The sequence below is a fragment of the Loxodonta africana genome, chromosome 22 (assembly GCF_030014295.1).
Source record: "Loxodonta africana isolate mLoxAfr1 chromosome 22, mLoxAfr1.hap2, whole genome shotgun sequence".
NCBI classification, from domain to species: Eukaryota; Metazoa; Chordata; class Mammalia; order Proboscidea; family Elephantidae; genus Loxodonta; species Loxodonta africana.
In genome coordinates, this window is record NC_087363.1 from 75213166 (window position 1) to 75235125 (window position 21960).

The 21960-nt window shown below is 45.0% G+C and overlaps 1 protein-coding gene across 1 annotated transcript in view; it reads right to left on the minus strand.

Moving 5' to 3' along the window:
• Positions 1–21960, minus strand: part of PTPRN2 (protein tyrosine phosphatase receptor type N2) — a 1410930-nt gene that overhangs the window by 264058 nt on the left and 1124912 nt on the right. The gene's annotated exons all lie outside the window — the stretch shown is intronic.

Below are 21960 nucleotides of genomic sequence, written 5' to 3' on the forward strand. Positions count from 1 at the left end.
GGTCTCAGCTACACCTGCCCCTGGTATAAGCTAAAGCAAACCACTTTTTGTTAGATCCGTGAGCCCATGGCATGAGTTTACATCTCCCTGTCTCCTGTTGTTTCCTCTCCCTAGAAGCCCACTCCTTCCCCCACATCAGGCTGGCTCCCACTAGACCTTAGAAACCGCGCTCAGATAGGCTCCTTCCTCCTCTGGTCTCTCTGCGTGGGGCACGTCTCTGTGGCCCCACAGCACATCACCTAGACCTTAAGGCTCAAGTGGGTGCCCTAGTGCCGCCTAGTGATTAGTAGGCACTTAGCAAGTGTCATCATGAAATGAATCAGCTCAGCTGAGCTGAGTGCATGCTGGGGAGATGCCTGGTGTTCCCTTCTTAGGTGCTGAGGCCCAGATGCAAACACATAGAATAGCCTTCTGTGAAGCAGTCATTACTTAGCCAGCAGTGTAGCTTCTGTACCAGTATTTCAATGATCTTCCTGACAATGTCCAAGCCCGGCCTACGTACATTTGATAGCAAGCACTGCTATTAAGCTGTAAGACTCCTGAAGTCCAGGGGGAAGGAAGCTTAGAAAAATCTTTGTTGGAGAAAGACAAGCATTGTAGCTTTCTGAAGTTATGACATTTTGCCTTTGGATGATTCTCCCGGCATACACTGTGGTCGGGGGTCAGGAGGGGAGAAAAGAAAGGGAGACCGTACAATACTCTCTATTATACGCATCACATGATGTCTTTTGGTTCAGTAGACAAAACAGCTTTAAAGTTCAAGGCTAATTCAAATTGGATTTTAGAAACACAAAGTCTTAAAACATTTGTACCAAACTAAGGGATTACACTCTTATCTTATCCTCAGAAAAGCTTTTGAAGAAGTGGGGGGAAAAAGTAGCTCAAATTTTAAATTGGGTCCTCAAAACTTGCTTGTCTGCAGCTCTATCCTCTGGCTGGCTGCCTATTATCAAAAGGTAAAATGTCTTAGACTATTGAAAAAAGGATTTGCATAAATTGCTTTCACCTGCTTCTTATATGAGGTTAATGAAATTGGAACAAAAAGGAATGAATTCCCAAGCCCAGACGAGAACCTCAAAGCCCCGTAGAACAAACTTTCATGAGCCCCATTGAACTCAAGCTTGGAAAACTCTTTCACAGAGAGTTCTGGGAGTGGTAACACCTTCATCATTGCTCTTCTCTTATAGATTTCCCAAGGAGGTGGAGAAAACCCAGCCTGGCGGGCTGCTATGCTCCCATCCTGGGGTGAAGGGAATTCAGAGCTCAATAATTATTAACTCCTCAGACAGAGGTGCCACACAAAGGCTGTTGCCAGAAAGCAAGCAGTGGAATTCTGGGTTATTACCCAGCCTTTTCAATTCAGGTAGTAACATTGGGAAATGAGAATAAAGAGTGTGAAGACAATACACGAGATGGTAACATCAATATTTACATTGATATACTAATCTTTTTTTGGACAGAAGCTTTATTACATAAATACATATTTTATGTTATATGTATATGATGAGGAGCCCTGGTGGCTGCTAACCAAAAGGTTAGCAGTTCAAATCCACCAGCTGCTCCTTGGGAACCCTACGTGGGCAGTTCTACTCTGTCCTATAGGGTCACTATGAGTCAGAGTGAACTCAATGGGATTTAAAAAAAAATATATATATATATATAAATGATATTTTATACATATTTCATGTATTTTATGCCTCTACCCATCTTTAGATTTTCATATATGTAAACAAAGAAGAAATCTGAAATACGAATTAACTCAGTCTAGGTTTATCTCATGCTGCACTGCTTTCCAGAACAATGGTAGGAATTTTTATATTGTGTTGTGGAGTCCAGGGTTGTGAGAGGGAAGCTGGCAGCCTTCCAGACTCCCCACTCTGGCTCCCACCTAAGTAACTTCACTTTTTTTTGTTTCATATGCTGGAATTCCTAGAAAGTCTTCTCTTTGAAGAAAGGTTTTTGTTGCTAAAACTGGTGTGCAGACCACCATCGGTGGGAAGCGTACCGTTAATGTTACCATTGCTATCAAGTTGATTCCTACTCATAGCGACCCTATAGGACAGAGTAGAACTGTCTGATAGGGTTTCCAAGGAGCAGCTGGTGGATTCGAACTGCCAACCTTTTGGTTAGCAGCTGTAGCTCGCCATAGCTCTTAAGGACTGCATCACCAGGGCTGAGAAAATGTTAGAGTAGAGCCATATAACCTATTCTAAGCTAGACGTGTTAGGAAACAGGAAGCATCAAAAGAAGATGGAAGAAATACACACAGTCACTGTACCAAAAAGAACTGGTCGACATTCAAGCATTTTAGGAGGTAGCATATGATCAAGAATGGATAGTGCTGCACTGAAGGCATTGGTGATGATGAGGCTCCAGGAATTGACAGAATACCAGTTGAGATGCTTCAACAAACAGATGCTATGCTGGAAGCGCTCACTCGTCTGTGCCAAGACATTTGGAAGACAGCTACCTGGCTAATCAACTAGAAGAGATCTATATTTGTGCCTATTCCAAAGAAAGGTGATCCAATGAAATGTGGAAATTATCAAACAATATCATTAACATCACATGCAAGCAAAATTTTGCTGCAGATAATTAAAAATGACTACAGCTGTACATCAACAGGGAACTGCCAGAATTTCAGGCTGATGCAGAAGAGAATGTGGATGGAGCCAGGGAAATCATTGCTGATGTCAGATGGATCTTGGCTGAAAGCAAGAATACCAGAAAACTGTGTACTGGATTTTATTGACTATGCAAGGCATTTGACTGTGTAGATCATAACAAATCATGGATACCATTGTGAAGAATGGGAATTCTAGAACAATTGTGCTCATGCTGAACTCATACATAGACGAAGAGGCAGTCATTTGAACACAGCAAAGGGATATTGCACGGTTTAAAGTCAGAAAAGGTGTGCTTCAGGGTTGTATCTTTTCACCAAACTTATTGAATCTGTATGCTGAGCAAATAATCCGAGAAGCTGGACTATATGAAGAAGAATGTGACATCAGGATTGGTGGAAGACTCAATAACAACCTGTGATATGCCAATGACACAACCTTGCTTCCTGAAAACAAAGAGAACTTGAAGCACTTGCTGATGAAGATCAAAGACTACAGCCTTCAGTATGGATTATGCCTCAACATAAAGAAAACAAAAATTCTCACAACTGGACCAATAAGCAACATCGTGATAAATGGAGAAAATGTTGAAGTTAAGGATTTCATTTTACTTGGATTCACACTCAACACCCATGGAAGCTGCAGTCAAGAAATCAAATGATGCTTTGCATTGGGCAAATCTGCTGCAAAAGACGTCCTTAAAGTGTTAAAAACCAAAGATGTCACTTTGAGGACTAAGGTGCGCCTGACCCAAGCCATGGTATTTTCAATTGCCTCATATATATTCAAAAGCTGGACAATGAATAAAGAAAACCAAAGATGAATTGATGCATTTGAATTATGGTGTTTGTGAAGGATACTGAATATACCATAGACCTCCAGGAGAACAAACAAATATGTCTTCTATAATGCTCCTTAGAAGTGAGCATGGTAAGACTTCATGTAGCATATTTTGGCCATGTTATCAGGAGGGATCAGTCCCTGGAGGACATCATGGTTGGTAAAGTAGAGGGTCAGTGAAAAAGAGGAAGACCCTCAATGAGATGGATTGACACAGTGGCTACAACAGTGGGCTCAAACATGCCTATAATAGTGAGGATGGCACAGGACCTGACAATGTTTCAGTCTGTTACAGGTTGAGTCACTACGAGTTGGAACTGACTCAATGGCACCTAACAACAACAAGCAACAACAAAACAGAGTTAGGTGCTGTGCTGGTCCTGGGAGTACAGTGATAAGTCAAAACAGAAGTGGTCACTGTATGCTTGGAGCTTTCAGTCCATTGGGAAAACCAGACATGACCAAATAATCACACAAACACATGTTAATTTACCATAAGAGCCCTGCGGTGTTTTGAGTGACCGATAAAGGATGATTTGACCTCAGGGAGGTTAGGGAAGACTTCCTGGTCTACAGCAGGATAATAGTACTTGCAAAGGTCCTATGCTGTAGGCAGGAGGATAACAGGTAGAAGGGCTCAAAGAAGGTCCAGTGTCGCTGGAGAGAAGGTGTGGTGCAGGAGGTCTCATCTTTAAGTGGGTGGAGAGTGGTGTTGGGGTTGTGACATGATCCAACTCACACTTTTTAAAGATTGCCTGCAATGTGGAGAATGGAAGGTAGCGTGGCCAGAGTGGGTGAGGGAAGGCCACTGAAGAGCTGACTTTCATCGTTCAAGTAGTGTATGGGTGAGGGCAGTGGTGGAGAGGAGAGGAGCAGACATCCTGGAAAAACTGGCAACTGGGTGGTGGGAGAGGAAGAGGAGGGTCAAGGTTGATTCCCAGGGTTTGCATTGGCACAATTGCCTGGATGATGCTACCAGGCCCTGAGATGATGAGCACTGGGAGGGGAATGACTTTGGGAGGGCGGAGATGTTATAGAGTAGAGCTGCTGGGTAGGTTTACAGGGCATATGACATTGTAAGTTTTTCTTTCTTCTTTGGGAGAAAAAGGAAAAATTTGAGTTAAAGATACTTGTTATGGATTGAATTGTGTCCCCCTCAAAAAAAGATATGTTGAACTCCTAACCCTAATACTTGTGAATGTCACCTTACGTAGAAATAGGGTCTTTGCAGATGTGATTATTTATGCCAGCATGAGGTCATACTGGAGGAGAGTGGTGCCTGACTCAATGGGAGTCGTGTCCTCATAAAAAGAGAGGAGAGACAGAGACAGACATAGAGGGAGATGGCATGTGGAGATGGAGGAACAGACTGGAGTGAGCTGCCGCAAGTCAGGAATACCTGGGGCTACCAGAAGCTGGGTGAGACAAAGAAAAATCTTCTCCTAAAGCCTCTGAGGGGAGCAGGACTCTGCTGATACCCTAATTTCTGTTGTTTTAAACCACATGAATTGTTTGCAATTTGTTATGGCAGACGTAGGAAACTAATACAACACTGTACAACCTAACTTGCTTCCCAAGGAGTGTTTGAAGCCACAAGATAAACATAGTTCATCTTCTTTGAGGGTTAAATTTATTAGAATATTTAGGGAAAAGTATTTTTATATCATGACAAAAAATGGTCCTATCATGCAGTAGAATGCCAAATCCACAAAACATTTTAACCAGAGCAGGGGGCAGCGCCTGGCAGCTCCAGGTTGTATGGCCGGGACTTCTCAGGATGGAAATCGGAACGGCAGCAGTAATTTCACCCCAGAGGCCCATGCTCTTAAGTCCACCCTCTTGGCACTTGGGATGTAGCAGCGTTATCACTGCGGGACAATAACATCCCGGAACGAAAGCCCACTCATCAGAAATACTCACCTTCCAGCTTCACCTTACATTTTAACTGCAGCTAGTTTTAAAGTTCATCTTATAAACCAAAGAAAAACGCCTGTGATTTTTTTCTTTTTAAATTCAGTCACTGTCCTTTCCTCTCCTGAGAAAATGGAGATGATAATACCTAATTGACAGTAACGTAAACATGAAATGGAATAACACAGCAGGCACGGAGTGAGGGCTCGGCAAGTGGCGGCTCCTGGTCCCTTGTACGAGTTCATGGAGCCACTTGCTGTACAGTAAGACGGAGAATGAGGTCATGCCATTTTTCTTTACTAACTTCCCAAGAAAGTTCATTGCTGACACCTTCCTGCCATTTCTGTGCCTTCTGCACAGCTCTGTATTAGCAATTATTGCATCAGAATACAATATTCATTTACAATGTGAATTACATGATATGGCACATAACAGATGTTCAATAAAAATTTACAGAAAGGATGAATAAATAAATTGATAAGATCTCCTTGAAGATGGAGATCACATTTAATTCATGTTTGTGTCACAGGCACCTACCACCGTAATTGCTCTGTAAATGTTTATTCAGTCAAAACGTAATTCAGCCTTAAGAAAAAGATTTACATGCAATGTTCAGCAGTATTTCTACTTTAGCAAGAGTGGTATACTGTTACGGTTAATTTTAGCTCTTTGGGCTTGGAATACCACGCCACCACCACCCAGTGCCGTCGAGTCAATTCCAACTCACAGTGACCCTATAGGACAGAGCAGAACTGCCCCATAGAGTTTCCAAGGAGCGCCTGGCAGATTCGGGCTGCCAACCCTTTGGTTAACAGCCGTAGGACTTAACCACTACGCCACCAGGGTTTCCAGGCTTGCAATAGCTATATATAAAGAGGAAGGCAAGGAAACAATTTCAGCAGCTTCCGGCCCCAGGGATGTACGAATATTTTAATAACATTCCAACGACTAAACAGTGATTCAGTCAAGGCTCCCTGAATAAACAATCTTCTATTCTTAACTCTGCTCCCATCTTGCCAAAATGCTACAAGGCTACACTTACATCTGGGATAAAGCCATTTTCATTTGGCTTTGAAATGATAACACAAAACGGTTATGATAACTGTCAGGATAACCCAGAACCATAAGTGACCTTAGAGATTACCCATTTAACTCCACCCAGACTGTGAACGAAGAGCCTAGGACAAAGAGGTCCGCTATGGGCAAATCCTAAACTAGAATCCAGGCTTCTCGTCTTCTAACCCAGCACTCGTCCACACACTAGCCTTTCGAGAGGTTGGAGCCAGTCACCTTGCTATTCAGGAAACACAGCGTCTGGGATTGCTGAATAGCAGGCCACTTATTGCCACTATGAAAGGCCACATCCCTCAAATATTCTATAATTATGATATGACCGTGCGGTGCGAAACCGTGTGTGACGCGTTTAGTGCCTCGAGTGCGTCTAACTTAGTGGAGCCTGGACACGGCTGTGGTCATCGCAATGGCTCTGCAGCTAACGTCAGCCCTGCCTCCGACGCCTGTTAATGGGAGCTGCGTGCACCCATGACTCTGAAAATGGCTTCAGGAGACATAGTCCCAGCTTTCACCCACATTGGAAATAATCTATTGCTGATTATTGCCCCTTGTGGTTCAGATATTCTAAGCTGAGGTACAGTGCCCACACTTACACAAGGCTGGCCATTTTGAGCAAAGAGACTGGTCAAACAATCCTTCAGTTTGGTCTGGAAAAATCAGTCAGAATTGTCGTTATTGGACCGAAACGATGGGTCGGTTTGGTGAAAACAATCACCTTGATCGTGCCCAGGGACCCAGCCTAGTGCTTGGAGTGATCTTCTCTGATTGTGCGTGTCTGTCAAGGGCCCTCCTGTTGTTAGAGTGGTTCAGAGGGAATTTGATTTCCCAGCGATCTGCATGTTATCCGGGCTCACACTCAGTTGAGCCCAGTTGCCTAAGAAATGCAGGGCACATGCGAGTTGGCTTTGAAAATAAGGCTTAGAATCTGCCCTTTGGAAATGACTAGGTTGTTCAAAACAAAGTGAGGTTTTTAAAAGAAGCAGCTGGGGCTAAAATAAATGGAAGTCTATTTTTAAAAATATTGTTAAGAAGAATATGAGGGGATCAAATGACATCTAAATACTATTTATTATAAAAAACGATTTAACTCCTAGGATGACCTGAGTTCTAAACTTCTTCAGGGCAAGTACCACCTGTTTTATTGTTTCAGTCTTTGCATCTTTTATAACCTTTTTTATAAAAAAGATAACTGCTTTTTTTTTTAGGCAGCAAGATGTACAGCAAATATTGGGAATGAATAAATTCCTTGTTCATTTCTTCACTCAGTGAGCAACCATTAAGTAAATACCTTCTTAATAAATGAGTGGATTACACTGACTTTGGGGTGGAATTTGGGTCTACAGCAATACTAATAATTACCAACATACTCATCGAGTTGCCACAAAGAAAAAATTGCTTCGAGTCCATCCAGGTCACCTTCAGAGCAGGAGGTGAGATTCCTGATTCTCCAGGTTTCGATTTGCCAGACAAGCCTCAAAAGAGAGACTCAGAGATGGGCCCCATTCCCAAATACATATTCTTGAACTCCATGCTATGGGAGTGGTGTGCTGCAGCGCAGACTGTGGGTAGGTCCTTGTTTTGCCTGGGAGAGTCCTAGTGCCTGCTGCCCTAGCATAATTATTAAAGCACCCCGTGTATTGTCAAAAACGTCTCTGATGAGATGACAAATTATATGATCATGGTAATTGTGGAGCACCTTTCCTAGCCCTGGTGGCGCAGTGGTTAAGAGCTCGGGTGCTAACCAAAAAGGTCAGCAGTTCTAATCCACCAGCTGCTCCTTGGAAACCCTATGGGGCTGTTCTATTCTGTCCTATAGGGTCACTACAGCCGGTAAAGCGTTTGGTTTTTTGGTTTTCCTTGCCAAATTACTCACCTTCTCTTTTCCCTAGCAACAATCAAATGAAGGGGGATCCATAGCTAGAAGGCATGAATTCCAGGCTGTTATCTGGGCGAGAAAAACAACCAAACCATTTGACCTCAAGTGGATTCTCACTCATGGCAACTGCTTGTGTGTTGAAGTAGAACTGTCTGTATAGGATTTTCAAGGCTGATTTTTTGGAAGTTTTAGGTCACCAGGCATTTCTTCCAAGGCACCTGTAGGTGGATTTGAACCTCCAACCTTTTTGTTAGCATGTTAACTATTTGCACCACACAGGGAATTAGGGTTTAATTCTGGTCTTGCTGTTTGGGAGGGTGCCCGGTATAGGACAGTTCTGGGAATATCAACAGTGTCTGTCTTTGTGCGGAAGAAGACTTGGTAATCTTCCTCTTGACCATTAAAGACACATTTTAAAATGTTTCAAGTGCTCATGTTTTCCTGTATTTTACAGACCACATGTTCTTTATCTATCTTCTGTGCAGTTCCCTCCATTTTCAGGGAAAAAAATAAGAAAAGGATATAATTCTACCTGTGCCGGCCTGGACACATACTGGTTTTGGAGCTAAGGGGTAATAGTTTCCCTCCACAAATGAAAAACTTCTGTCTATCTTGGTGAGATGGGGAGTGACATTTTTAAAGGGTAGAATAAATTTGCTCCTGCTTCAGCTGCCCTTTGCAGAGGCTTCATGTGGGCTCCCAGGGCAATGCATCTTCTCAATAAGGAGAAAATTTAGCAAGCAATCACACTAGCATCTTGAATAAACATAAGTGAACCGAATCCCTGGTTCCTGCTGTATTTATTTCACACATTCATTAAAAAAGCTAATCTGACAAGTATTTTGTGATGCCTTCGCACACATTTTAAGTCTCTCAGGGGCTGCCTCTTCGTGCCTTTTCCCCGTCACTAGATGGCCTGGCAGGAGCCCTCCCCTACCGAAGAGCTGAGGAGCCCGAGTTGGGCCCGAGAGATGGCCAAGTGTGGATGCTGTCGTTGTTAGCTGCCTGGGAGTTGGCCTCCGACGCATAGCGACCCCAGGCAAAATGGAACACAATGCTGTCAGGTCCTGTGCCCTCCCCATTGTCAGCTGTGGATTGGACTGTTGTGATCCATAGGGTTTTCACTGGCTGATTTTTGAAGTAGATCGAGAGGCCTTTCTCCCTAGTCTGTCTTAGTCTGGAAACTCTACTGAACCCTGTTCAGCATCATAGCTACCCACAAGCCTCCACTACAGACAGGTAGCTGCGCACGAGGTGTACCTGCTGGGACTCAAACCTGGGTCTCCAGGCTGGAAGGCAAGACTTCCGCTGAACCACCACTGCCCTGTCAGGTGGGGTACAGCTCCTGAAAGCACCTTTTTGCACGAATTATTCCCGGGCTGCGCTCACTGCATACCTTAAAATCACTTGAGCATAATCTGGTAACCCACAGGGTCCTTGGGCTTAGAGAAGCCACACTTTGTGAGTGAAGCACACATACAATAGAGCTTGGGGCACCCTGACTGCGCAGCCCTCACCTACAGGTGGTAACTGCCATTTGTGCCCTGACATAGAGCTCAGAGGAGGGGCTGACCTTGACTAGTTCTCTTCTAATGAGCAAAAACACCATGAGCCCCCTGACCTGCATTCTCAGGAGGAACTGAGGTGTTCTCATTCTTATTCTGCTGTGTGAGTAACAGCTTGGCAGCATTCTCCCACAGAAAGGAGTCCTTTCCCCCATACTAGTGGTTAGGTGTGGTCATAATAGGACTATTAGCATTAGCCTTTAGGTACATTTAGGGCCCTGGGTGGCACAAACGGTTTGCAATTGGCTACTAACCTTGGTGGTTTGAACCCACCCAACTGCACCATGAAAGAAAGGCCTGGCGATGTGCTTCCATAAAGATTACAGCCTATGGAACGGGTGTACTCTGTAACACACAGGGTTGCCATGAATCGGAATCGACTTGACAGTAATGGGTTTGTTTTTTTTTATTTTAGGTACATTTAGAGTATTGTTGGGTACTGCCTAGAGAACTAGCCACAATATCCAGGGCAAAATACATTCTGAGTTACACATAGTCTAATTAAAATGTCTGGAACAGAACCTGACTGTGAATTGAGGACATTCTGTACTATACCAGAGTATACATTCTGGTGCAAATACCAGCAGGCTCCAGGAGGACTTGATGTCTGAGGCGCAGGAGAAGGAGGCACTGTGAGGGCAAGCTTGTCAGCCTTGGCCTCAGGGTCCTGGGGATCGGGGGGCCTCGCTGGGCCAGCAGCCTCAGGGGACAGGAGCTCATCTGGGCCGCCTGGGAAATAAAGGAAGGCTTTGCCATTCGTGCTTCCTTATTCTTCCCCAGGACCCTGTCCCTCTTTTTCCTAGTTGCCATTGAGGCGACTCCAACTTATGTCAACCCCATGTGAGTGAATTGTGCTCTACTGGGTTTTCGGTAACTGATTTTTTGGAAGTAGCTTGCCAGACCTTTCTTCTGAGGCGCTTCTGGGTGGACTCGAACGTCCAACCTTTTGGTTGGGAGCGAGTGCGTTAATGTTTGCAGCACCAGGGGCTGAAAGTAGCTTACAGTGGAGAGCCCGTTGAGGGTGTGGCCTCGTCTGGTCCAGTTCCGAGTGCTCCGTGGGGCTGCACCGCTCTGAGGGCTCTTGTTGGCCACTGATTTTGTCACAAAAGCTTTTGCTTTTAAACAATATTAAGCTCTCTTGGTACTGTATTTCTTTTTTAAAAATTTCTATTTATTACTTGTTTATCATATTGATTAGAATATGTATTAATATGAATAAATAGAAAAATTGTTGCATAATAATAAGCTACTTATTAACAATAGTGTTTCCATGTGCACTGAAAAGGCAGATATTTCAATATTTACTGCATTCAAATCCTAAATATCTTCTAAAATAGGGAATGAAAATGTATTAGAAAGAAGAGAGACACTGTGGAATGTGGACTAAGACTTGGTTGGATGAAGTTTGTAGCAGAACAGTAGAGGAGGGAGATGGATTCAGGACTAGGATCCAAGGGTATAATTTGGAATCTGTACCTGGGAATGTTTACAGAGACTTCTGGTGTCCACACTGCACTTGATCGAAGCCAAAACAGAACACAGACCACAAAGGGGCCGGAGGCAGGCGGTCTCTGCCTTGGTTTCAGGGCTGCTTCTGGTGTAACTGAGGCTGGATTACTCCTAAGCAGACTGAGTTTAAATTTAGGACACCCACTTTAAAAAAAAAAATTATTTTTAGTGCAACAATTTAGTATTTGATTTTTTTTAAGCATCAAAATGGTCATCATGAGTCATGATGGGAAAGAGCAGAACTTCATGTTGCTCCTAGACATGGGCTTTCTGGTTAAGTACATATTATTTTTAGTTACATGCACATGTTGTTGTTAGCTTTTGTCAAATCGGCCCCGTGATCTTATGCACAATAGAACAAAACACCATCCCCATGATTGGTCATAGATCGAACCATTGTGATCATAGGATTTTCATTTTCATTGAGTGATTTTCAGAAGTAGATAGACAGGTCTTTCCTCCTAGTCAGCCCATCTTAGTCTGGAAGCTCCACTGGAACTTGTCTACCATCACATGACAGGAAAGCCCCCACTGACAGACAGACAGGCGGCGGCTGCACAGAAGGTGTATTGGCTGGGAATCAAACCCAGGTCTCCCGTGTGGAAGGTGAGAATTCTTCCACTGAACCAGTACTGCTCCCTGACATGAGGGGGTAAACCAAAAATCAAACCCATTGCTGTCAAGTCAATTCTGACTCATAGCGACTGTATGAGACGGAGTAGAACTGCCCCATAGCGTTTCCAAGGAGTGGCAGGTGGATTCAAACTGCTGACCTTTTTGGTTAGCAGCTGTAACTCTTAACCACTGCACCACCAGGGCTCCACATGAAGGGTAGAGGGGCTATATTCTTAAGATGTTCACAAGTCACAATGTGGCTTTTCAACCTCCATCGACACGTTCTGGTACACTCTGGCCTCCAGGAAGCAGGACAGGAGCCAAGAACAGAGACATGGAAGCAGAGGAAAGGGAAAACCCCTCAACTATTTACATTTAAGGTTTAATTTTATATTAGGTTATTTTTTATAAGTTCTTCAAATTTAGATCATATCTTTATCCCAGGAAGCCTTGAGCACTTCACATCTTTTTCCCAAATCTCTGTGAGATAGGACACAGTATTACTTCATAAAATATTTCAAAGACGAAGGGCCAAAGCTCCCTGAGATGAAGTGACTCACCCAAGATCACACAGCTAATCCGCAATGTTGCAAAGATTAAAGCTAACTTCCAGGGCTCTCAGCCTAGTTGGAAATTTCATTTCTTTAAATTGCCTAAATAACAGCAGCTCGATACAAATATAAAAAGCAGCAGCTGTAATGTTTACCTGGGCCAGCCCCAGGGAAATGTATAAAATGTGAGATGTTTGCTTTTGCAGTCCTGACCTCCTCTTTCAGGCCTGTTTCTTTTACTTCCTGACACCTGCTTCCACAGTCTTAGAAGCCTTCAGGAAAGATCTATTATGAGTCATTTATACCTAAGTTTAAGTCATCACATTCAGTCTCCAACAGTATTTGCATTTTACCCTTATTCTTTCCTCAGGGGACAAAAAGACAGTCTTCTGTAAAAAAAAAATAAAAGTTCTATCAAGAAATTTAGGGTATAATTTCCTCATCTTCCTTATGGGAGATCAGGTTTGATTCCCTGCTAATGCACCTCATTGGGCAGCCACCACCCGTCTGTCAGTGGAGGCTCGCGTGTTGCGATGATGCAGAACTGGTTTCAGCAGAGCTTCAGACTAAGACAGACTAGGAAGAAAGGCCTGGTGATCTGCTTCCAAAAATCAGCCCCTGAAACCCCAATGGATCACGATGGTCTGATCCGAGACTGATCACGGGGGTGGCACAGGACCAGGCAGCACTTTGTTTCATTGTGCACGAGGTGGCCACGAATCAACCGACCAGACAGGGTGGGTGAAAACAGCCCTCCCTGAGTTCTTAAAGTCCCTCTTGTAGGCAAAGGTGTTTCTTTGTCTATTCTGGCTAGCCTTGTGGCTCTGGAAGACTCAGGTGTGTGTTTGGGGGGCAGCGGAGGCAGTGCTGTGTCTTTCTTCACAAGCGTTGACTGCAATCCGATACCAAATTATTGAAGACTTTCATTGCAGTCATCGTGCAAACAAATCAGCCCTAGTTTTTGCCATATTGTTTTTCGGGGGATAACCAAAGACGGATGTTCGCAGGGAACTGATGACATAGAACAGGTGAGCGTGTCACAAAGTTAACGACCGCCATGTCTGCATTTCTCACTTACATTCAAGCCAAATATCTCTGGACAAGTTTAAACTGGCTTCCCAGCAAGAGATAACATTTTTTTCTGACACCTTCCTCTTTCAGAAATGAAAAGCTATCAAAATTCTAGGTTGAGCTGGATCACTGTGACTATGTAGACTTTTACATTTTGTATAATTGAAATTTTGTGTTATTGGTTTTTTATATCTACATTCGTTTAAATACATATTTTAATTGTGCTTTTATGCTGATTAGGCCAGTAGGATCCCTCTGCTCCTTGTACTGTCACTTTGTTTTAACCACATTGGACACACACACATGCCTTTTTTTTTTTAATGGTAAGCTACTTTAATTCTTTTTCCTGGAAGTAGTTATACTGTCATTTATAATTTTTTTGAAATTTAATGTTTTCTCTGGGACAAAATGTTCTTACATAGAACTTGAAATAAAAATCCACAGGTCACTGATTAGTGACTCAGCTACAGAAAAGCCATCACGGAATCAGTAAAGTCAAGTCCCTGGCTGTGTCTTTGGACAACCATGTTGTTCTACCCATTACAAGGCATGGTTTGACATTTCAGCACTGTATTGTTCAGTGGTATCAGGGCCACCATCTAGGGTAGGGTGCCTTATCCTGGCCAATGAAAAATGGAAATCAAATGAAACGTTACCACCTTTCTGTTTTTCTGAGAAGGGTACTAGCTTTGGAGAGGCCTCCACGTACGGTGGGAACGTCATGTAGGCTTCTGATAAACACTGTGTTTTCAACACTCCATGAGCAAGTGAGAGGGCGAGGGAAGCCCAGCTCTAAAGGGGGTGCTCTGGCTTCCTCTTTGCAGCAAACCTTGGATATATTCATAAGCAGATCAGGTTATAATTAGAGCTACCCCCTTTTTTCAAGTGTTCTCAACAGCATGATCGAGGAGTAAAAATTCTTAGAAAACCCAGTGTGCCACCCTATTTTCTTCTTAAAAACCAAAAACCAAACCTATTGCCCTTAACCACTACGCCACCAGGGTTTCCATTCTCTTCTTATGGGAAGTTAGAACACAATATCTGCATTAGCAGAGAGGAAAAACTTATCAAAGAGACCTTCCATTTCAGAAGCTACTCAAAAGGAGCAATAAAGGAAATGGAGAAGATTAAACACATGTAATTTGGAAGCTAATAATGAATATCTGTTGGTTACTAGTTTTTTTTGGTTACTAAGGCGCAATCTGAGAAAGCCATTCTGTGGTCTCCTTTGAGTAGGATTCCTTAGTATCAATCTGCCCTTCAGGTTTATTTAAAAATAGCTTTGGTCTTAACACCTCTTAGTACGACTTGATTTCTCACATTTAAAAACTACTAATAAATCATCAATCAATAAAGAGTATTGATCTCAATATATCTTTAAGGCATACTATTAAAGGAATACCCTACTGCCTCTGGCTGTTTCTGCCCAGCAGCAAAACCAAGGCTGAGAACTGCTGAGGTAAGGCGGTTTTCCAGAAATTTTCGACAGACCTCCCCAGCATTGTGCACTTGCTGCTCACTCTCCTCCAGCCGGAATCTCTCCTTGCTGGGCTTCAGAGAAGCAGAGAGAGAACCCGAAAGGCGCCAGCCCCAGCCTCTCACAGGCGAGGAAACAGAGACACAAAGAGTAACTGCAGCCCACAACCAGGCCCCAGAGCTCCTGCTTCCAGGCCAGGGAGTTTTCCACTTTTCTCCTGGAGGAACTGAGGTTGTCTTGGCTCAGTTCATTAATCTGCCTTGGTGAGGAAGCTTTTCTGAAGGCTGAAAAAAAAGTTTTTCCACTGACTCTGCCACCTTCTAGAATATAAACATCCCTTCTCTCCACTTGGAGCCCTGGTGGCACGGTGGTTAAGAGCTTGGCTGTTCTACTGTGTCCTAAAGGGTTGCTATGTGCTGGAATTGACTGGATGGCAACAGTTTTGGTTTTGTTTTAACTCTATACATAAGGAGTCCCTGGATAGCACAAATGCTTAATGCACTAGACCACTAACCAAAAGGTTGGAGGTTCAAATCTACCCAGAGGCACCTTGGAAGAAAGTCCTGGGGATCTATTTCTGAAAAACCAGCCACTGAAAACCCCTCGGAGCACAGTGTACTCTGCACACATGAGGTCACCATGAGTCAGAATGGCTCCGGTTGCTTACTCTCCACCCACATGAACAAAAGGGAGACTCTTCAGCTGGGTAGAGGTGTGGTAAGCTAAAAGAGAGTGATACCCAGCTTCCTAGTAGGGGGCTCTCAGGTTCCCCCAATGCTCCCCTCTTCTCCTCTTGCCACTTTCCTGCTCTTTTTTGTCCTTTATCCTCATTTCCTCCAAGGAATAACCAGGTTTGGTGGACAGGCGAAGAGTGAGTACATTAATGTCAGGAGGGTAGAGGGTGGGGACCTCTGTTCCTTTAACAACTTCTCACCCCGACCATCAGAAAACATTCATGGACTAGAACTGACACAGGAACAACTCGGAATGCTCAGGGGGGTTTCACTCAGCCCTTTAGCATCCACATGCATGCAAACACATATGAGTCCTGCACATTTCTGCTAACGTCATCATGCAAAATACACTGAGACACATCTACATGCCTTGATTTTACCACCCTCAGATGCTTTTCCTTTTACCCCAAACAAAAAAAAAAGCTATTGCCATTGAGACAATTTCGACCATAGCGACCCTATAGGACAGAGTAGAGTTGCCCCATAGGGTTTCCAAGGAGCACCTGATAGATTTGAACTGCCAACCTTTTGGTTAGCAGCTGTAGCACTTAACTACTATGCCACCAGGGTTTCCTTGGATGCATATAGCATACAGGAAAGTTATTATTCCTAGGGGCCCCACAGGGCTGCATTTCTCACGGTCAGTGAAAGCTCTGTGAAGGCAAGGGACCACAGCCTACTTGCGTTTGCATGCACAGTGCTTCGGGAGCTCTCACACGTGTACCAAATAAGGGATCTTTAAGAGAGATTCATTAACCTGCGCAAATCAAGGTTGGGTGTAGCGGTGGACTCCTACTCCAAGACTCATTGGACGTTGTGCGTCCTTAGGGAATCCAAGTTCTCACCTAATTTCCCCATGTGCTTGGTCATAATAAATGATCTGCGGTGTCACAAAGCTGGTAATGATTTTCTGCACTGGAGTTGTGGGTTAAAAAGAGGCGGAAATGCAAATCTCTGCATATTTCTGAGTCCTGCCCTTGTGTGAAGAAATTTCTCTTGTAATCATTGATTTTCTTTAACCTGCTGGAAATAAGCCAACAGGCCATACTTCACCCCACACCTCCACCTCCTTGATGATTCTGTATCCTTTAGCAGGTCCAGAATTCAGTGCTCAGAGAAGCAACTGTTTCTAAGTTGATCAGGAGCCCAGCCTTGGTGGAAAGTGGGGCTGGATTTGAGCACAGGAGCGGCCCCTGACTGTTGTTGGGGAGGCTTTCAGAGGCCATCTCTGCAGCTTCCTGTCTGCAATCCTGAAAGCCCGGTGGATGCCCCTCTGGCATCGGAGCTAGCCCAGTGGGCAGCTGTGTTCCCATGATTACTGTCCATTACAACCTGGTTGTGGGCAAGTGGCTTTTCCTTGTCCCTCCCTCGGCCCAGTGGGGCCGGCAGGAGTTGGCAGTCCTCACCTGGCCCTCACATTCAGAAGCAATGAACAAAGGGAAATCGGATTTAGCTTCTGCCTGCTCTGGGAACACAGAATATGACCTGCCTAGGGGGTGGCACAGTGGTTAAGAGCTCCGCTGCTAACAAAAACGTCAGCAGTTCAAATCCACCAACTGCTCCTTAGAAACTCTATGGGCAGTTCTACTGTATCCTATAGGGTCACTATGTGTGGGAATCGACTTGGCAGCAATGGGTTTGGTTTGTGGGGAACATCAGCTTAAAAATCACAACCATTTATGGCTCCCTGGTGAGTTGCTAGTGAGCCCTGGTGGCACAGTGGTTGAAGCACTCGGCTACTAACCAAAAGGTCGGAGGTTTGAACCTACCAGCTGTCCAGTGGGAGAAAGATGTGCTATAAAGACTTACATTGTTGGAAACCCTATTAGTGGTGGTTCTACTCTGTCCTTTAGGGTCACTATGAGTTGGAATCAACATGACGGCAATGTTTGGTTTGGGTGGGTTGGATGAGTTCCTGCTTCCAGAGTCTTTCCAGTTGTTTGCGGGGAGAGGTCCAAATGCTAAGTTAGTTGAGACTTTGGTTAATCTGATATTTGGGGCTCTATGCCTTCCCAGAATAGAAGTGGGCTGACTTGGCCTATGCTCTGATTGCAGGGGGACCGAGAGGAGGGGCTGCCAGTGCAGAGAGGACCTAGTGAGGGCAGAGCACTCGGGCTAGAGCTATGCTCAGGCCGGTGGCAGGATAAGCTCAACCAGCTGTAAATCAATCTTACTTAGACAAAAATCTAGCTTCCATAAAATCCATTTTATAATCCAGGCAAATGTATTTATTTCTTAAAAAGATGCAGTTTTTTTTTTTTTTAAATGACATTGGGATCAAGTGGGGCTGGATGTAGAGATCTGGTAAATTTTTTACTGTTCATGGTGCGGAAAGGAGGTGTTTAACGGGAGGCTGACTTCAGCTTGTGCGGAAGTGGGAGGAGAGAAGAGCCCCAGTCTGCGCCCTGAGGGGTGCAGAGTCCCTGAACCACAGGCCTGGAGCTCCCTCGTCTTCCACCTGTGCGTCCAGGAGGGTAAACCGGCAGCACTCTCCCAGGGTGTGTCTCTGAGCACTCATGCAGTAAAATGTTTAAGAGGAAGACACATCGCAAGGCCTCTTCAGCCAAATAAATTAGGGAAAGTGAATTAAATGAAGCTAAACAGTTTGTTTTAAACCACAGGACTTCCTGGAGCCATAAACATAGAGTGCAGGGTGAGCCTCCTGACTTTCCCATAATGTCGTCTCCCCTACTCACCCGGGGAATGCTGCAGCAGGCAGACACGAGCGTGTCTCCCCCAACCCCCCACCTTCCCTGTCACCAGTGAAGATGAGGAAGGAGCAGTCAGGTCTGCCAACAAGAGGGGAAAGCATGCAGCAAGGTTAGTACCGTGGAGCCAATTGGGCTTCTCACACAGGCATCGTCCCCAGATAATATGGGAAACACTGGGACACCTTTCCTACTGGACATGGTGGTTCTAAACCTGGGCACAGAATTGGGGCAGGTGATGGGGGTATCAGCAACTCATATTTTTGGGATGCTGGAGCTCAGAAGGAAACTCTGGTGGCGTAGTGGTTAAGTGCTACGGCTGCTAACCAAAGGGTTGGCAGTTCGAACCTGCCAGGCACTCCTTGGAAACTCTGTGGGGCAGTTCTACTCTGTCCTATACGGTCGCTATGAGTAGGCGGTTCTGCTCTGTCCTGTAGGGTTGCTATGAGTTGGAATTGACCTGGCTGCACTGGGTTTGGTTTTTGTTTTGGTTTGGTGTTCGGAAAACCAGCAAGAGCTGAGAGGAGGTTTGCTGGTCAGATGAGAAGGAAGACAGGGGAGAGAATGGTGAGACAGGGTGGGAGACACAGGGGGTGAGTGGCTGGGAGATGCAGAGCCCTGGCTGGCTTCAGAGCCTGTGTAGATCTCACGACATCTGGATGAACCAGTACAGGATGAACCCGTGCAAATCTCCTCCATTCTGTGAGGAGACACAGAAAAGACCAGAAGGTCACACAGGACAATAGCTGCTGTTCCCACCTTGAAGGTCACACAGGGCAATAGCTGCTGTTCCCACCTTGAATACCAGTCCAGTTGTTGGTTCATTCACTCAGCTTTTGTAATGTTCTCTGGTCATAGGAAGCTTATTATCGAGAAGAAAGGACAAGTTTTGGAAGCATCAGACCAAATTACTTCTGGTATCTATTTGTTGGATGGCTTTGGCCAAATGATCTTACGTCTGAGTCTCAGCTTCCTCATCCACGGTAGGGTAGTGCTATTCAGCTATATGCATCCCCTCTGTAGTGGAGTCAGCTTAGCTCTTCCCCGAAGCATGCTGGGGGTGAATTCGGGATGGACTCGGGCTAAGGTACAAGGCTGGGAGGGGCATGACTAGGCCAGGGGCCAAGGGCGAGGAATGCCTTAGCAACAAGAAGGAAAACATCTGGGTCTGGACGTGAAGTCCCTGGGAACACTGACCGCTCAAGGACGTGGGAGAAAAACGATGAGCCTTGGTCCCAGCTGGAATGGTATATAAGCTTGGGTCCCTTACTAGGTGGTTGCTGAAAATACTCCAATCGGCCGCCACTGGAGAAAGCAGCTGCTTGCCTGTGTCAGTGTTTCCCTGAACGTATGAATTTGGAAAGGGCTATGTGTCAGTTCTCCGGATTATCTGCCAGTATGCACAGTGAGGGTCTTTCCCTTGCTGGGGCTATCCCCTGACAACCACAAAATGGGATTAATACTTTTCAGGGCTTTGGAGAGCCCTCAGCAATGGTAGTGATTTTCAATCAAATGGTATGTTTGGGCTCCTTCTACGTACGGGGTACTGTCGTGTGCTGAGCCTTGGGAGGAGCAAGCCAGGGAAACTGGTTTTCTCCCTTTGTCAATACTACTACCTTGTCGTTAGTGTCCTGTTATGGATTGAACTGTGTCCCCCAAAAAAGCTGTTTTTGAAGTTCTAACACCTGTACTCATGAATGTGACCCTGTTTGGAAACAAAGTCTTTGAAGATGTGATCAGTTATGTTAATCCTATATGACTGGTGTCCTTTTAAAAGAGAAGAGACAGAGAGACAATAGCCATGTGAAGACCCATCTATAAGCTGAGGAACGCCAAGGATTGCTGGCAGCCACCAGAAGCTAGGAGAGAGGCACAGGACAGATGACCCCTCAGAGCCTCAGAAGGAACCAACAGGGCCAGAGCCCAGATGTGGACTTCTGTTTTCCAGAACGTGAGACAATAACTTTCTGTTATTATAAGCTGCCCACTTTGTGGCTTTTTGTTACTGCAACCCCGGTTACTAACATATGTCCTTTGAGTTAAAGAAGGGGTATAACAGCCACTCACAGGTGAACCCTGCTGGAGGAGACCAACGATCAAAATCTGAACTAACAACGCTTACAAACCGGGAAGGTTCATTTCAGGCTTCCAAGGTGCCAGTTTTCCCACTATGCTCTGTGGGGCCATGGGACCGCAGCAGTGGAGAAAGCAGAGAGCAGACGTGTGAGGGAGAGGCCAGGTGAAGGTGCACTGATCCTCACCTCCCCTTCACCTGGAGCACACGGAGTTTCACCTGGCATTCATTGGAGACGATGCTTCTGGTTCCTTTTGAAGGTAGGTTTTGACAGCTAACAACAAGTTTGGCCACCACGACTTCAAAATCTCAAACTCCCCCGGCTTTTAGTTTCTCCACTCCCTCCTGGCTCTACCATCAAGTACCTAATGATCTGTTAAAAGAGAAACACTCAACTGGACCAGAGTGGTGAAATCCTTGGTCAGTTTAGAAGCAGCAGCCAGAATAGGAGAGTCCTAAAGCGTCTCTGAGATGACGATATCGAATAGAATCCAACTTATAAAATGCTTTTGGCAGCAACACAGACTGTAGTGGCTGCTTCTGGAAGCTAGGTGTGCTCCAAGGAAACTGGTTTTCCTCACGGCCAACGATGGGCGCTCCCGGCTAGGCCACACAGCAAGTCTGCATGGAAAGGGTTACAAAAACATAGGCTCCCTAAAGAAATTACTCGCCAAGAAGCACCGTGCCCTGCTGTGGGCAATGCTCTGGCTTGGAGTTGCCATGTTTTACTGATTATGGAGGAGCGAAGAGGACAGACAAGGAGTCCCAGATCCCCTCTAATGTGCTCAGGGGTTTTAAGAGCAGCAGCAACGCCAAGGAATTGATTTCTTTCTCTGTTACAAATTGCAAATGGTGACATCCTGACATGCAGAGGGAAGCCCAGGGGTGGGGGAAGCGAAGGAACAGGCTAAATTCCAGTTTGCATGAATTAGGCTAGGTGAGGATGGGGTCAGTGAGGGAGAGTGGGCAAAAAGAAAAAAATCTATACCATAAGCACCCCGCCTCCCACAGCATGGTTTCTTTTTGAATGAAAGCACCGTTCATTTAAATTAAATGTCAGATATAATTTAGCATTAAGGCATCAAGAGGCTGAGGGTGTACGTGCAAAACCTGATGGTTCTTCTGAGTGGGTAATTGCCATACTCCCTGTAATGCCCTATAAAAAGACTCACTTTCTAGTAGGTGAGGCTTCAATCTACATCCAGGGCAGGGTCTTTAAAAAGGCCAAAACCAGAAGCGGTTGCTGCAAACACATAAGACCATTGTTTAGAAGGTCTTTTCCCCCTCTTTCCCCTAAATGACTGTTTAATTAAGGCGACTCCTAGCTGAGC